At 24.5% G+C, this 18,577-nt stretch overlaps 1 protein-coding gene and 4 long non-coding RNA genes across 12 annotated transcripts in view; 4 read left to right on the top strand and 1 right to left on the bottom strand.

Annotated features, from left to right (window-relative positions):
- The first annotated feature begins 5,233 nt into the window (after positions 1 to 5,233).
- On the top strand, positions 5,234 to 5,533 carry LOC124431547. The gene is made up of 2 exons (XR_006944031.1): positions 5,234 to 5,371; positions 5,499 to 5,533. It is a non-coding gene; the product is annotated as an uncharacterized LOC124431547 (long non-coding RNA).
- Positions 5,534 to 6,888: 1,355 nt separating this feature from the next.
- LOC124431546 lies at positions 6,889 to 7,707 on the top strand. The gene is made up of 3 exons (XR_006944030.1): positions 6,889 to 7,132; positions 7,290 to 7,386; positions 7,517 to 7,707. It is a non-coding gene; the product is annotated as an uncharacterized LOC124431546 (long non-coding RNA).
- Positions 7,708 to 9,198: 1,491 nt separating this feature from the next.
- LOC124431550 lies at positions 9,199 to 11,346 on the top strand. Its single transcript, XR_006944034.1, has 2 exons — positions 9,199 to 10,159; positions 10,277 to 11,346. It is a non-coding gene; the product is annotated as an uncharacterized LOC124431550 (long non-coding RNA).
- Positions 11,347 to 14,472: 3,126 nt separating this feature from the next.
- LOC124431548 lies at positions 14,473 to 15,686 on the bottom strand. The gene is made up of 2 exons (XR_006944032.1): positions 15,539 to 15,686; positions 14,473 to 14,826 (listed from the first exon to the last, which is right to left on the bottom strand). It is a non-coding gene; the product is annotated as an uncharacterized LOC124431548 (long non-coding RNA).
- Positions 15,687 to 16,776: 1,090 nt separating this feature from the next.
- The window catches only part of LOC124431544, a 286,608-nt gene continuing 284,807 nt past the window's right edge, over positions 16,777 to 18,577 (top strand). For all 8 annotated transcript variants that reach the window (XM_046979597.1, XM_046979591.1, XM_046979592.1 and 5 more), the window contains exons 1-2: positions 16,777 to 16,917; positions 17,032 to 17,337. The gene's annotated coding sequence lies outside the window, so the exon portion shown is untranslated. The remainder of the gene's footprint in view (positions 16,918 to 17,031; positions 17,338 to 18,577) is intronic.

Consider the following 18,577-nt stretch of genomic DNA (forward strand, 5'->3'; position numbering starts at 1 on the left):
AATAATTGATCGAACGTCTGATTGATATCAAACTCATTTACGAAAAACATCGTTCGATCTGGAGAATATTTTCGAAACATTCATCGATGCGAATTTTTTTCCTAATCATCTATCATGATAATTTCATCAATTGATCAAAGATTCTTTTTGATAGGGAATGTAAAATTTAAATATTACCATAACATCGATCCTCAAGATTTATACAATCAAATAAATTCTCGATACATATTGACAAATATACTCGTGTCTAATTGCATTAACATTGACATTCTCGTTTCTCGTCAAATACATAGTACAATATCGTTATGCCATATGATTCGAGCAATCATTGACTTTCATTGTGTTTATTATCGAACCTTCGTAAATGAAACAAAAACGTGACGACGTAATTGACGACCTGAAAGCTCAAAGAATTCTCATCGAAAAAATATCAAACGACACTTGAATAACTTCAAAAGGTTTAACGATTGATTTTTCTCGAGTACAACTAATTGTTCGAGTTGGAAGACACCGTCATATCGGGTAGCCATTTTGACGCCCATCGATCGACTCATCTGTAACTACTACACGGGTTATCCCTGTGTCAGGATTAGAGAGTAGGACGCGAGTGATCGAAGATCATCAACGAAACAACAACCTTGTCACCGTTTAGAATCTACTACGTTACGTTAGAACCCAACAAACGGTATTCTCAAGTGTAATAGGGTATACTTGTTATATAAAAGGATCTATTACATGCAACGAGAGATAAACGTCTAATGATTACCGAGAGTGCACTTAACGTTCGATGAAAATGTGATCGTTCGTAATTTATTTCGTTGCATTTTTATTAATGACGTCACCATTAACTGTCGATAAGAAAAGACTTAGTGAATCGATCTAACAATGGAAATGAGTTTAAATTACATGGAAATTGATTTATCCAAAATGACAAGTCGATCGGATGAGTTCAATGAAAATAAATTGAAACTATAAATAACGATTGTATTAACTAAAGTAAACGTAATATTTATACTTTGTTAATTGAAAATTGACGATACATTTTAATGGAACACTTCTTTGTCTATTATCGAAACATTGCATCTTGATTACTTTCAATACTTTTTTTTTTTTTTTTTTTTTTGCCTTCAATCGAATTCCCAATGTATTTATTTACCTGTTACATTTATTTTTATATCATTGATTGTTTTTTTTTTTTTTCAATTGAATCTTTAAACATAAAGTTCCATCTTAATTAACGCCATTGGAAGTAACAGAGTTCGTTTTCGCGTTTCTGTGAGAATTTTCTTAGCAGCATGATTGAAATGATTCCTTCTTTTTTTATTAAATTAACAAAAAAAAAAAATCAAAAAAGAAAAAACAAAAAAACAAAAAATAAATTGTAAAAACAAACTATAAAAAACATTTATTAAAAAATATTATTATTATTATTATTTATTTATTTATTATTGTTGATTGTCATTCATTTGAAAAAAAAAATTTTTTTAATAAATTATAAATTTTTAAAATTTATTTAATTTATTTAATTTATTTAATTTAAATTTAATCGTTGATCATAATATAAAAAGCTTACACCTGTCATTCTCGTCTCGTTTTTGTCCTTCATAGGATTAATCGTCGTTGATAATAATGGCGAAATAGTTATAAGTTATATCAATTGTCAATTTATCAACACGATTTCTATGAAATCAGTTAACAAGGATTTTATCATTCACGAGAAAATTAATTTTGTGTTGGTTAAAAATTATAAATATAAAAATTAAAAGAAAAAAAAAATTATATCTGTTATGTTCTTTTTTTTTAGATTTTAGATAACTTGGATTTTTTATCTCCATTGAAGATAAACAAGTTAATTTCTAAGTTATCTAAGAATCCTGAACACGTTCAGGCAGATGAAATCTTTAATATCCAGTTTCTCAACGATCATATATCATAATATATAATATATATATATATATATATAAATTTGTTATCATAAATATCATACACATATACATATATATACGAATACGCATACGTACAAAATAAAATTATTATTCCTATTCATATTTCTTTTTCTCTTTTTCTTTTTATTTATTTATTTTTTCCTTTTTAATTAAAGAAACTTCATATTCGAACGATTCGAAAATAATAATTATTAAAGAAATAATTATCAAATATATCTCTTTCAATAAAAATTTCAAATGGTTTCCTGGTTCAAATAACGAATCGATGAAGGATGACGAGCGAATAGATCTTAATAAAATAAATTGTTGCAATAACTTTGAAGAAATCGTATTACACCGATGATATAACATCCGACGTGTATAAATAAATGTTTTTTTTTTTATTAAAGAAAAGTATAAAGTTTGAACTGTGTTATTTATTTTTTTTTTTTTCGGAGGAGCTATGGTCACGTAATATTTGACATTTCTTAATTTAACGAAGAAACACGGATAATTAACATTCCCATAAATCCTATTAAAGGTATTTTATCTATATATATATATATATATATATATATATATATATATATATATATATATATATACAGATAAATATAAACCTGTTCTTAACGTGACATCATCGAAGGTTTACATAATTGATATTATAAATTCTATATTTAGGAATGAAACAGTTCTCTCTATTTTTTTCTTTTTTTTTTTTTTTTTTTTTTTTTTTTTTTTTAATCAACAAAACCGTTCGTTTAAATCGAGTCCCGATTAATTATTTCGACGATATCATATAATAATCAATTTGAAAAATATATCTTTTAACGTTTCCTGACAAATGGTAATGTTTGAAATGGCATAATAATGAAATATATTTTAATGTATATTTGCACGATTATTGACGTGCATCGAAACACATATCGTCCGTATCTTCAAACAGTGATAACAACAATATCGATCTTGAAAAAATCCTTGGATTATTTGTTCGAGTTTTCTCAATCACATTATAACTCATGTCGATAATAATTTATTATAACGATTGACAACAAATGACTATGGGAAATATTATGTGATTTCGAAACGAAAGGAAAAGAAAAAAGAAATGATAAAACGATTAAGCATCGATCATTACTTCGAATAATTTGATAGATTTTATGAAGAATTATTTTTTTTAGAAAAAGTTAAACAAAAAGAAAGAAGGAAAAAGAAAAAAAAATATATATATATATATATTAGTAATACTATACATTTGTGTGTTTATGTTAATCTGTGTTATATTAAATATAAAATAAAATAAAGTAAAATATGAAAGAAAATTTTTGATTGATCGTCACATTGTCTGTTCTTCTTACTTTTAATCGTTTAAATCAGATATGGCAGACATTTCCGTAAAGATTCTGAAACCCGCTAAGAGAAAATGTAATATTTCATTTGTACGTCATTTTTCTCCTTTGTTATGTCAATCGTCGTTAACAGTAATAGTGATATGATAACAGGAAGATACATTCATTAGTATGATCGTTAAGAAACTCGATATTAAAGATATCATCTGCCTGAACGTGTTCAGGATTCTTAGATAACTTAGAATTAACTTCTTTAGATAACTTAGAAATTAACTTGTTTATCTTCAATGAAGATAAAGAATCTAAGTTATCTAAAATCTAAAAAAAAAAGAACACGTAGGTATAGTTTTTTTCTTTTTTTTTTTTCTTTAACAATATTTCAACATATCTCAAGAAACAATATTTTTTACATATGTGTGAGTTATTTTTTTTTTAGTATTTATTTATTTAAAGAAGTAACATTATATATATATATATTTATTTATTTATTTATTGTACGTATGGCCGTGTAATTTTGTTTTATTCAAAAACGAAGCATGACATAATCTTTATATATTTTTAATCGGATATTAATATGTATATATACGTATATATATTTTTTTTATACATAAGTAAAGTTTATTATAATAAATATCACATATACATATGTACATACACATACACACGTATACACAAAACGAATATATTATTCCTATTCAATTATTCCTTTTTTTTTTTTTTTTTTAATTAAAGCAACTTCGTATTCAAAGGATTCTAATATTATTAATAACAATTACATACACACACACACATATGATTATGTAATTTTGTTTTAGTTAAAAACAAAGCTTAACCTAATCTTTATATATAATTTTAATCTGATATAGTTATGTATACATATATATATATATATATACTTTTTTATAAATAAATAAAATTTCCTATTATAAATATCATATATACATATATACATATATACATATATATGTATGTATGTATGTATATATGTATATATATATATATATATAATATAAAAATATAAAATGAAATATACATAGACAAAATGAAAATGTTATTTCTATCTAATTATTCCTTCTTTTTGTTTTATTTAATTAAAGAATCTTCGTATTCGGATATTACTAATAACATAATGATTGACCCGCATACCATTCAATAACAATTTATAATTGCTTCGTGAATCAGATTAATGTGATCGATCGATCAAACGATACGAGATTGATTGTAATAAATGAAATCGTACAAGGAATTTAGAAAAATTCTATTATGTATCTGAAATGTTGCGAAAACTTATAAAGAAGTATTTTCATTGAAAAAAGAGAATGTTATTAATCGATTATTATATACTACTCGAAAGATCTTTACAGTCACGTGATATTTGACATTATTGAAGATGTTGAAAAGTACATAATAATAATTAATGTTTCCATGAATATTATTACGAAATTCTGTAATTATGTATTATTACAATAAAAATAATAATCGTATATAACGAATCGAATATGTTTCTCGTATTTATGAGTTTTTTTTTTTTTCTTTTTCAATTAAACGTTTCTTCAATTAAACGCGTATCAAATCTATTTTGAATTAATTAATCTTTTAATAGTTTTAACTAATCTATTAATCTATTAACAGACAAATTAATATTTAATATTAATTTGATGTAACGTAGATAAATGGATATTACATATTAAAATAAAAAAGTTTCGTATTCAAAAATTTTTACTATGATAAGTAGTAAAACCAGTTTTGACGAGGAAGCGCCATTCGTATTTATCTTTGACGAATTATTATATTACCAGTTGCGTAATAATCAATACGAAAGGAATATGTTTTAATGTTTGTCTTTCTCTGTTTCTCTTTCTTCTTTTTTTTTTCTTTTTCTTCTTCTTTCAACGTACAGTATAATAGACTATAAATGGCGTGATCATGTGACACCTATGCATTTATAAATACATCTTGCTGGTCGAACGAAAAGGCAGATCGTACGTATTTCTCAACGGCAAGGAACAACGACATTATAATCGATTTTGATAATACATTATTTATATTATTTTTTTTAAATAATTACTTTCGAATTAATCTTCAAAATTAATTCCCGTAAGTACATTGATTTGGTGACGAGTAAAAAGTGACGAATAAAACAAATATCACGTTATTCTTGAAAATGATTAAAAGCGTCGATCATTCGTAAGTGTCAATTGATCAATTTTTATTTCTCTTTCAGATAAAGGAGAGAAAAAGAAAAAGGAAAAAGAAAAAGAAAAGAACGTGAGTCCCTTCTAAGAACAAGGCCTATCATTTTCTTATTCTACGAAAAGGAAGACAGGCAGAATGAATTTTATCTCAATCATTAACATAATTCTCATATCCATAATTTTTGCAACGATCACGTTACGAGCCACTGCTGTCAATAATAACTTCACTGGAAGACTGACGGTCTATACACCACAAATAATTATGGCACCACCGATATCATGTCCATCTGGAGAAAAACATGATTCCGCTGGTAGATGCCGGAAAATAAAATAACAATATAAATTTTTGAATCGTTCGTAAAAGAATAATTAATTTTATATCATTGTATAAACTATTTTTATTTAATATCTTAACTCTTTGCTCGTTCATAATATTTTGAAAAATATATTAAACTTTTTATTCTTGTATAATATAGTTTTTCTTTAGATTGGAATTAGAATATTTTTTTTATGAATGGTTTTCCTTTTTTTTTTTTCTTTTTTTTTTCCTTTGATTTTACGAAGTTTAATATGTTGAATAGTTAATTAAGTACCACAGACGAAATAAATACTTCATTCACGAATAAGGATGTACATAAGTATGTACGTATAGAATTTATAATAGTAATAATATTAATTTCGAAGAAATAATCATTTTTATTTCAATGAAAATTCTTTTTATTGAAATCATTTTATTTCAAATAAAATGAGTGATTTCGTATAAATAAACAATTGAAAAATATACGCTATAATATTTTTGTAATCAAGCCACGTATCTCTTTTCCTTTCTTTTTCTTTTTCTTTCCTTTTATTTTTCTTTTTTCATCGAAAAATCAAAAAAAAAAAAAAAAACACATTCGAATTAACTCGTCATCTATCGATTGAGTATTTATTAAAAAGAGAAATCGAATGATGCCGAGTGTTCAAACGTAAACGAAACAGACTTGAGTGCGTGTGTGTGTATGTGTATATGTATGCATGCCGAAGGAGAACTTGTTTTATGTATGTATATGTTCGTTACATATTTGAAAATAAATGACGAATAATTCGATACATTTTTTTTCTCGTTATCTTCTTGATTTCTTTTTCCTTTTTATTCATTTGAAAATTTTTCACTTCCAAAACAAAAAACATTTATCCTTAAAATTTCATGATTATTTATTTATTTAAGACTATTTCGAAGATACGAAAATAAAAATTACGAAAGAAATAGAAAAGAAACAAAAAAAAAACATATAAATATTTATTCACGATCGTTAAAATCCTACGTTTAATTTTATTCCGCCTGATAGTCGTTTCTCTGAACGATTAGAAAATTGCATCTTTAAATGGTATTCTCAAATATAGTGGGGTAAAGTTGCTATAAAAGGATCCTGTTGGATGACACAACAGATAGATCTCTTCGAGGATTTGCCAAGTATTTATTAACGTTCAACGAATATGAAATCTTTAGTTCTTTATTTCGTCACATTTTTATTAGTGACGTCACCGTTTTTAACAATCGCTCATCCATTGGGTATCAAGGGCGGTGAATTACTTAATATATCGAATAATGGAACCTCAGTTAAGTTGCCTGAAATTGATTTGATTGAAGTAGGAAATTTACCAGATGATTTACTCAAACGTAAGTTTAATTATAGATAAGAATTATATTAATTAAAGTAAACACGATATTTATATTAATTGAATCACCCTCTCTCTCTCTCTCTCTCTCTCTCTCTTTCTCTCTCTCTTTCTTTCTCTCTCTTTCTTTGATGATATATTTTTATTGATAATGATAGTACCTGGTACATTGCTCGGTGAATCGGATACGAAGTCTCCGTCAATAAAGCCTGCCAAAACAGAATGAGAAAGAAAAATCGATCATTAATCCCTTAGGTAATTATAATCTTTTATAAGATAAATCAATCAATGCTATTTCGTTAATTCGTGAATATTTTCTTTTTGTTTCCTTTTTTTCTTTTTTGTTTTTTTTTCTTTTTGTTATTTTATTTTATTTTTGTTAAAGATTCGCCGAAAATCGTCACGGAAGAGGAAAATGGCACACGTTTGTTTCATTTAAAATCGTTGATTTAATTTTCTTAAAAAAAAAAAAAAATATTTGCTCGAAATAATGACAAATTCTTTAATACATTTGTTTTCTTTTTTTGTGAAATAAAGATACATATGAATATTTGCAAATAAATATGTTCAAGTTAATATGTAATGTTGATCGAAATTTTGTTATCCTGAAAGATTTTCCTAAAATTAATTTACATTTTCAAAAGTTTAATATTACAATTATCGATTTTTTTTTTCTTCTTCTAAATAACATTGTTCATGAGTGCATATACTAATCTCGAATTATTCAAGTCATTTCAAATGCAAGGAAATATGTTTCGAGTTGCTCGTAGGAGAAAATTCGCTAATTAGTTATTTATATCGACGTCATCATTTTCTAAACAAATAAATATAATAAATATCTATCGTTTTTCAAATGGTTACAATATCATCGGCCGATATGCGTATTCACTTTATTTCTAAAATTTGAATATCAATGAAATGATTTTTAGAAAATAACTGTCGTTAAATCAATTAATTATAAATAAAAAATTATCGATAAATGATCAATAAGATGATATCCTTATGACTACCTTTCTAAACTTTTCAAATATTTATGTTTCAACATCGACTTTATTATTACAATGTATAATATACAATTATATAATATTTAATTATATTTCCATTATTTTCATTATTATCATTATCATTATTATTATCATTAATAAAATTATTATTATTATTATTATTATTATTATTATTATTATTATTATTATTATTATTATTATTATTATTATTAATAGTAATAGTATTAGTAATAATAGTAGTAGTAAAAATTGTAATAATATAGAGTGGATTAAAAAATACGAAAACACGAAAAGAAAAGAAAAAGAAAAAGAAAACAAACAAATAAAAAAAAATACAGAATGTTCTTTCGATTTTTATTAAAATAACATTTAATATACAACATAAACAATATTCGCTAATCGTTATTTCGAACAAAACACTATCGACGAGATCGTGTTTATTATTATTTTTTTTTTCTTTTTTAATATTTTTTATACCAAATTTCTATACCACACTTATTATTCCATACGTATCAATAATATCTATTATTCAACGTACGCTTGTTTTATCGTAAAAAACAAATGTTTATCGTTTTATAGAAATGAAAACATTCGTTTTTATTGTACGAATATGTGACGTCGTCGTTTAAACATATTATCTTAAAGATTAGTTTAATTACGAATTCAATCATTTATCTTTCATCGAGAGATTTACTTTCGTCAACACGCAACGAATTAAGTTGCTGGATTATATATTTTATTTTTTTTTTTTATGTGTGTGTGTATGTGTGGAAATGTAATTTTGCTTTCGTTCAGAAATGAATATTATGTAATCTTTTTATATTTTTAATCGAATATATATACATATTTATTTATTTGTTTATTTATATTTTTTTAATGCACATACACACACACACACACACACACACACACACACATATATATATATATAAACATTTTATTCCTATTTAATTAATCTTTCCTTTTTTATTATTATTTTAATTAAAAAAATTTTATTTCAATCAATCAATGAATTTTATTTAATTATGTAATTCAATTTAATTGAAAATCTTAAGAAATTTGATTAAGAGGATTTAAATATAATTATTAACAAATTGATCAAGCGTTCAAATAATTTCAATAATAATTTCCATTGTTATCTAGAATCAGATTATGGATCGACCGATCGATCGATTAATCTATCAATACGTTTTCTTTTCTTTTTTTTTAATGAAAAACTTTTCTCATTCACACGATACTATTATTATTATTATTATTATTATTATTATTATTATTATTATTATTATTATTATTATTATTAAAAAAACGTTAGACTCTCGTATAACTTTCGTTGATAAATTTCAAGTGGCTTATCTCGAATCGGACAAAGGACCGATCGACAATACGCGTTAGATTCAAAAAAATAAAAAAAAAAAATAAAAAGAAAGACAGAAAAGAGAATCATTAGAAAGAACGTAGAAGAATCTTGTTAGGCGAATGATACATTGCTACGATTTAAAATCAAGTATTTTCATTGATAAAATATGCGTGATCGATTAGCTACTAACATATATACATACACACACACACACACACATACACAGAGTTATATATATATATATTCGTGTTAATAAGAAATAATATTACCACACAATGTTAAAATATATATTTAAACGTCGAAGTGTTCAGACGTCGGGGAATTCAAAATTTATGAACAATGAAGAAGAAAAAAAGAAGAAAAAATTTATGACAAAAACCAGTTTTATCGAGGAAGGAACATTTATTTACTACTTCGTATTTCGAGGAATTTTGTGATTCGTCGATATCGCATAATAATCGGTTTGAGAAATATTCTTCAATGCCTTAGAACCTAAGGCAACGCTGTTTATAATGACGTAATCATGAAAATAACTTCTCTAGTTCTATAAATACGAACACTGAAACGAGCGAAGCACCAGATCATTTTTATTTCTCAACGACAGGAACAACAATATCGATCTTCAGATTGGATTATTATTTTTTTATCAAATTAATTTTATCATAATGTAAGTAATAAGTGCCTAAGGAAATTATTATATAAATTGTTGAATATGTGTATCATATATATGTTCGAATAATTTGAATGAAATTTTTCTTTTTTTTTTTTTTTTTATATCCTTTAGATTAAAAAGGAAAAAAAAGAATAAATAAAAAAGAAAGAGAAATTAATAAGAAGAAATAAGAACGAAACACACACAAAAAAAAAAAGGAGAAAAATCGCAAATCTTTTCCAAGAAACAAAAATTATTATTTTGTGCGCCGCGTACGATAAGAATCGATATGCGTTTCTTCATGATCATTAGCATGATTTTCGTGTGCATCATTATTAATATGATAACGGCACAAACTACGGAAGCTAATAATGAGTCTAAGAATACGACATCATATCGACGATATGGAGGACACGGAGGAGGACATGCAGCTAGACCTAACATAATTCATGGACCAATTATACCCTGTCCATCTGGACAGCAACATGATTCGAACGGTAAATGTCGTACTTCAGCATAATTTTTCGATAAATCGATTATATACACTGACATTGACTCGTATTTTCTATTAAATATAAATTAAAATTAATTAGAATCGATTAAAGAATATAAGATAGAATCCACGTATATTCTTTTTTACCAAAGTTGGAAAGTTTTAAATAGATTAGATAAAGTTAGATATCTAGATACTATTAGGGATATAAATAAATCGATTTATTGTACATATTTATGCCGGACTATAACATATATTCGTAATACTATATATATATATATATATTGCGTTTATGTTAGTAATAATTATTTCGTAAGAAAATATTTTTTTTTATACTTATACAATATTACGCATTATCCGAGCTAATAATTTTAATTATAAATTGAATTGTGAATTAGATTATAATGAAATAATTCAATTTCAAATGAATAAACGATTTAAAAAAATATATCGATGTTCGTATTATCGAGTGTATTTTTTTTTGTTTTTTTTTTTTTTTTTTTTGTTTTTCCTCTCAACAACAAATCAAAAATAATTCTGATTAGTGCGTTGACTATCGATCGAATAATAAAAGAAACAGTGGAAAATGTTATCGTAGATTTAATAGACATATCTGTCTGTATATGTGTTTATCGTAGGTAAGCATATTTTATGTATGTATTCATTACGTTATTATTTGTTTTGGAAATAAAAGATGAATGATAATGCATTTTTCCTTTTGCTGTCTTTTTCTTTTTTTTTTGTTTTTTTTTTCATACAACTTTTATTTCGTAGAAGACAAGTATTTCTTTAGAAAATTTCACGATAATTTGATGATTCAGAAACAAAAATTATCAGAAAAAAAAAAAAGAAAAAAAAGAAGAAGAAGAAGTAATTCTTCAACGTAATACGAAAGAAAGATAAACAATTTGTTCTCTTAAAAATTTAATTAATTCATAAATAGAATATAAATAAAAATTGTGACTTGATTCTTTTTTTTTTGTCTCTCGTTTAGAAATAGAATAAAAAAAGAGATCACTTTAATTACACGGACTTAAAAGATCATGATAAACGTGTTGTCTAGTTTCACATAGCCTGCAGGCTTTCTCTTCACAGATAGGAATTTGCATCTTTTATCGATGTTGCAATAAATATACCTCAAAGGAAGTCCTGTATGCATCTTGAAGAAATTTCATTAATTCACGAAAAATAAAAATAGTCTCTCGTTCTATCTCGAAGGACACTCAAGGATCCTCGATAACAAGAACCTAAACTTTACAATGCTTTAAAAAAAAAAAAAAAAAGAAAAAAAAGAAAAAAAAAAGGACGCAAGAATTGATCGAATCTCATTTCGTTCGTAAAATATTGTAAACGAACGAAAATAATTTTTTTCTCTATCGTTAATAATTGATCGAACGTATGATTGATATCAAACTCATACACGTTTACGAAAAATATCGTTCGATCTGCAGTATCTTCAAAACATTGATCGATGCAAATTTTTTTTCTAAGTGCCTATCATCAAAATTTCATCAGTTGACCAAAGGACTCTTTGATAAGGAAAATTCAATCTAAAAATCATGTTTAATTGCTTAACGTTGACATTCTCATATCTCGTCAAATAGGACACCATAATTGTTATGTTACAATTTGAGCAATTTTTGATTTTTGTCGAGCTCTTATCGAAATCTCGTAAATTAAACGACTTCATGACATAGTGACACCTGAATGATCAAAGATTTCATTAGAAAAAATATCAGACGACGTGACGAAATGTTTTCCATGAATACAATTAATTATTAGTCGGAAGATGTTGTTATATCTGATAGCCATTTTGACGGTCAATCGATTAATTCATCCATATACGTATTATCATGTGTTTAGGATTATAAAGCAGAATACAAGGTCGTACACCTATAAAATCACAAAATCTTATTGCAAAAAGATCTATTTTCATTCAATGAAAGAAAAACATGTAACGATTTATCGTTTCTATTTAATTTTCTATGAAAACATCATCTCCTTCGATGAAAATAATTTCTTCGTTACAGTCGTATTTTTATCAATGACAATGATATCAATTCTAACAAATCATTGTCCATCAAAAGCGAATAATTATTGAATCTGTCTAACAATGAAAATAAAATTAATATACATATATATATATGAAATTGATTTATCCGAAATGGCAAGTCTATCTAAATGTATTTATTGAAAGTAAATGAAAATCATAAACCATAATTATATTAATTAAAGCGTATAAAATATTTTATGATCTATTAATTGAATCTGATATTCGATTATTTATCGTATAATTATATCTATCATTTTATTGATTACATCATATCTAATAACTTAGAAACGAATAGTAATAGAATTTTCCGTAGGATATAATATTAAAGTATATGTTTAATAAAGTGATAATCGAAAAAAATCGATCGTTATTTTTTTATAATAACTATAATTACAAAAGTAAGTATAATTATCAAGTAAAAGATAAAAAAAAAAAAAGATAACACTTATGTTTATTTCTTTTGAAATAGATGTTATTATTTTCTAAGAAATCTATCTTCTAAATGATAAATCTGTCATAGTTTGTCTGGTATAAAAATGAAAACATATATGGTGATAAATATGCAAAGTAAATCCGAGTATAAGTATTTCATCGAAATGATACAACCGGTTTTCCTGAAATAAATTTATTCACTGAAAACCTGTCTCTCATGTTTTATACACTTCACGAGGAAAACATTTCATCGATTCATAAGAATCAGGTCGCAAAGTTCGATTTTGATCTTTTATTTTGATGAATTTTTATAGGATCATAGGGGATCGATAGAACGAAAGAATTATTATTTTTTTTTCTTTATACACAAAAAAAAAGAAAAAGAAAGAAATAGTAATAATAATAATAATCATAATAATAATAATAATAAAATTTAATTGAATTAACAAACTTTCCATCTCAATAAATTTCTTGTGAAAATTTGTCCAAAAGGTTAATGTCAGAATGATCGATTTAAACGAAAAAAAAAGAAAAAAAAGGAAAAAAAAAGAAAATAAATAAAATTAATAATTATACAACTCCGCTGGACATTGTCGTATCGATTAATGTGGCATTGATCTTCGATAAATCGATAATCATAATTAACCGCGTTATAATATGCTAGCAATGAGATAAACGCAACTAGAGCTTTCATGTTTAAACTTCGAAGATATTCGATCGTACGCTGTTTACTATTAATTAAGCTCAGTCATTCTCAAACGAACTTTGAAATTATACCATTGGGTATTATTTATATTTATATTTTCGATTGGCCCGTTTCTTTCTGACATATATCGAATTGTCGACATATCATTCATATTTTTATACATTTCTTTTTTTAATTATACAAAAAAAAAAAAAAAAAAGTTAAAAATATCATATTCGCTATTGTTTAAGTTAGAAAAATTTCAACTTAGAAAAAAAATATATATATATATATATATAATAACTTTTGAATAAATATATATGTATACACGCACACGCACATACACACACACAGACAAATAAAATATGTGTTTATAAAATATATTAAAAATATGTATAAAAAGTAATATACAGAAATAAATAAAATCATAATTATATATTTATAATTACGTTATATATATATATATATATATATATATATATATATATATATCTTTATTTATACCCACATATAATATATATATATATACATACATATATATATATATATATATATACACATATATTTTTTTTTCTTAATATTAATAATATACGTTAATATTAAATATGTTAGTAATATACATATAGGTATGTATGTATATTTAGATAATGATAATTACGTCAGAATATAAGAAACAAATTTTTTATTGGCCGTCATTCTATATTAAGTCTACAGATGCCCTTTTCATCTCGTTTTTGTCCTGGATCACATTCTATAGAAGGAGCAATTATGATTCTATGATAAACCGGAATTATTGGAAGCTTTTTAGGCTTTGGCTTTTCTTCGTCATTTTCCTTCATCTTTGTATCATTCGTCATCAATAGTAACGATGATATATTAACAGGAAATGCTATTACATTCTCACTTATCAGTACGATTACGAAGAAATTAATTAAGAAAGATTTCATCGTTCTCGATAAAAATATTTTTACATTCGTTCAAGTTTCGAGTCAATGAATTGATGTCAAATATTCTAAGACCTAAACAGAAAAGAAAAAGGCAAAAAAGAAAATATATATATATATATATATATATATATATATATATATATTTATATAATGTGAATAAAATCATTGTGCGATTGAAAGTCAAACAAATCGATTTTTAACGATAAAAGCAATATTTGTTACTTCTGTATAAAAATAATAATCGTTTAATGTGTTAAGATTTTTATTAAATTATTCTAATTATTTTTTTTTCAATTGAATAATGAGTGTAAGTAATATGAGTATGATTATGAATAAATGAATATGAGTAATATTATTATTATAAAGAAGTTTTCATTTTATATATATATATGCTCATTGCGTTCGAATCATTGAATAGATATAATATATATATTAATATATATTTAATAGGAATAAAATCTTTGTGATTGAAATCGAGTGATTAGATGTTCTTTTTTTTTCTTTTTTCTCAAGAAACGTATTTAAAAAAGTTTATATTTTAACTTATTTGTATTTTCAATACGAGATCCATTATATACATAAACTTCATTTACAAATAAATATAAATTATCTATAATAAATATCGCATAGAGATATGTGTATAAATCATAGACGTTATTTCTATTTAATTATTCCTTTTTCTATTTTTTTTTTTTTTTTTTTTTTTTTCATAATAATTGAAGAATCTTCATATTCGAACGATTGAAAAATTATTATATAAAAAAAAATTCTTTAACTCGCATACCTTTCACTAGCAAATTTCCAATATTTTTCTCAGGGTCAGATAACGGATCGATCGATTGATTGATTTGATCGATCGATGATGAACGATTGAAAAGAAATCTTTCGATGAATGTATAATTGTAATATGCTCGCGTTACGTTGTTGACGAGTATAAAGAACTATTTTCATTAAAGAACATCCCGTGATCGATCTCTTACTTATACTCTTCGAAAGAGCTACCTATTACGTGACATTTCACATTTTTCAAGATGGCAAAAGAATATAATAGTTCACATTTCTATAAATATTACAGGAATATTATGGAATCGTTTGTGTGTATGAGTGTGTGTACGTGTAATCGTGATAAGTCGAATATAACTATATTTTCGCATGTGTGAGTTTTGATATATATATATATATATATATTTAAAAACACGATTCATATCAGATTTCTTCTCGATTGGAATAACAACGATTTTGATTATCTTCTCTAGTATTGTTTTTCTTCCTTTCTTTTTTTCAGTGACCTTATATTACGAAATCAGAAAGAAAAAAAAAACAAAGAATTAATTAGTTCCTTCGATAATAATTTACAATTTTGTCAGACGCACATACATACGTGCACACACACACACACACACACACACACAAATATTTATACTTAACATTAAATATATTCTTAACATTGAAACGCGAAGATATCGAAGATTTCAATATTCGTAGATAAAAAAAAAAAAAGCAAAAAAAAACTACTATGATAAGCAGTAAAATAATTTTTTTTATTTTTGAACGATGTTATAGCGAAATATATATATATATATATATATATATATATATATATATATATATATATATATATATATATATAAAACAGAATTCAACTCATTCAATAATAATTTACAATCTTAATAAACATACATGCACGCACATACACACACACACACACACACACACACATACACATGCAATAACATCGGTTTTGATGACGAATAAAATTAACATTTAACGCGTAAACTTCTTTTTCTTCTTAATGTGAATTCTCATTTAAGATTTTGAAAATTATACTGAACAATTATAGACAGGAGGAAAAACCAGTTTTCACGAGGAAGTAGTTTATTTATATCGTATCTCAAAGAACCATTTCGTTATCGTATAATAATCAATTAAATAGAAATATCTTTTATTTTACTTAGAACGTATAATTAATGCTTGAAATGACGTAATCATGGAATAACATATAAATTACGGATGATCGGACGAGCGGTCAGTTACAATACCATTCATATTACTTCAACATCAAGAACAGTAATATCGATCGTCAATAATATTGATCTTTCGATCGTTTCATTCGATACATAAATACGTACGTGCATATAATATCGGATTGTCTCCTTAATTCATGTAAGTATACACTGATTTAGTACGATTTATATAATATTCAAGGAAATATCATCATGAAAATGTTTAAACGTTGATCGTTCATTGGAATAATTTAACATATTTTATATCCTTTAGATAAGAAAGAAAGAAAGAAAAAAGGAGGAAGGAAATTTGAAATAAGTGAAATTTTGTCGAAGGATAAATATTCTTTTTTTTTTTTTGCTTCATTTTGTAAATCCCTGAGAAAAAGAAGAATCGAAATGCGTTTTTTCCTTCCGATCATTTGTACGATCTTGATGTGCATCATTTTTCCAATGATCACGGCTGGTTATAATGTCCTTAGAAATAATACCGTGGAATTACCAAAGACAACGCCACGTCCTGATATAATTGTGGCACCGATAAGACGATGTCCACCTGGACAAAAACACGATTCCTACGGTAAATGTCGAGTAATAGTATAATGATAATTAACTTTTTGTTCTTGTATTATTTTCTTTTTTCTTATCATTTTTTTTTCTTTTCTTTTTTCCAAATCATTCACGAATAAAAATTTATATATATATATATATATATATATATATATATATATATGCACATTTATGTTAATAATAAATCATTTCGAAAGAGAATAATTATTTTTTTCTAATCTCATACGATCTTACATATTATCTCAAAAAAAAAACAATTATTAATTCTAATAATAACGTTGAACGTTGAGATTATTAATAAAATAATTTATTTTAAATAAATTAATGATTAAAAGTATATAAAATATATTCATATAATTAAATATTTTTTTTTTCTTCAATCGAAACATACAAAATAAAATTCGGACTGATGCTTTTTGATTATCGATTAAGTAACGCATCGAATAATATTGAGAATCCAATCAAAGAATTAATAAGATTTATATATGTGTGTGTATTCAGATACATATATACCGAGGACAAATATATATTATGTATGTGTTCGTTACATTGTTATTAGATTTAACATGAAAATAAAAGATGAATTATTCAATACATTTTTTTTTGTTTTTCTTTTTTTTTTATTTTTCTTTTTTTTTCGTTTTTGAAACAACTTTGATTCAGAGAAAGATAAGTATTTATTGTTATGTAAAATTTGATGATTTATTTGACGATGAAAAATCAAAAATTAAAAAACGTAAAAGTAGTGTTTCATTTTCTTTTTTTCTTTTTCTTTTTTTTTTCTTACCTTTTTTATCATTTCTTTTTTTATTTTTTTCCATGAAGTTGGTCAATTTGTTCTTTTCTTTTTTTGAATAATTTAATTAGCGCATACATTTATCTAAATAAAATGTAAATAAAAATCGCAACTCAAATTTGTTCTATATTTTTATATATTTTTATACAATAATTTTTCAATCGTTCGAATATGAAGATTCTTCAAAATTGTTCTGTTTTGAAAAAAGAATTGAATGAAATATAATTGATCACTTTGAATTGGTCGTACCTTAAGACCTTAAAGAATATATAATATATAAAAATATATAATATATAAATTAGATTTGTCATGAAAACAAAGGATGAATAATTCAATAGATTTTTCCTTGTTATTTCTTTAAGTATTTATTAAAAAGAGAAACCAAATGATGCCTAGTGTCCAAACGTAAACGAAACAGACTTATGTGTGTGTGTGTGTGTGTGTATATATATAT

The sequence above is a fragment of the Vespa crabro genome, chromosome 21, assembly GCF_910589235.1.
Source record: "Vespa crabro chromosome 21, iyVesCrab1.2, whole genome shotgun sequence".
NCBI classification, from domain to species: Eukaryota; Metazoa; Arthropoda; class Insecta; order Hymenoptera; family Vespidae; genus Vespa; species Vespa crabro.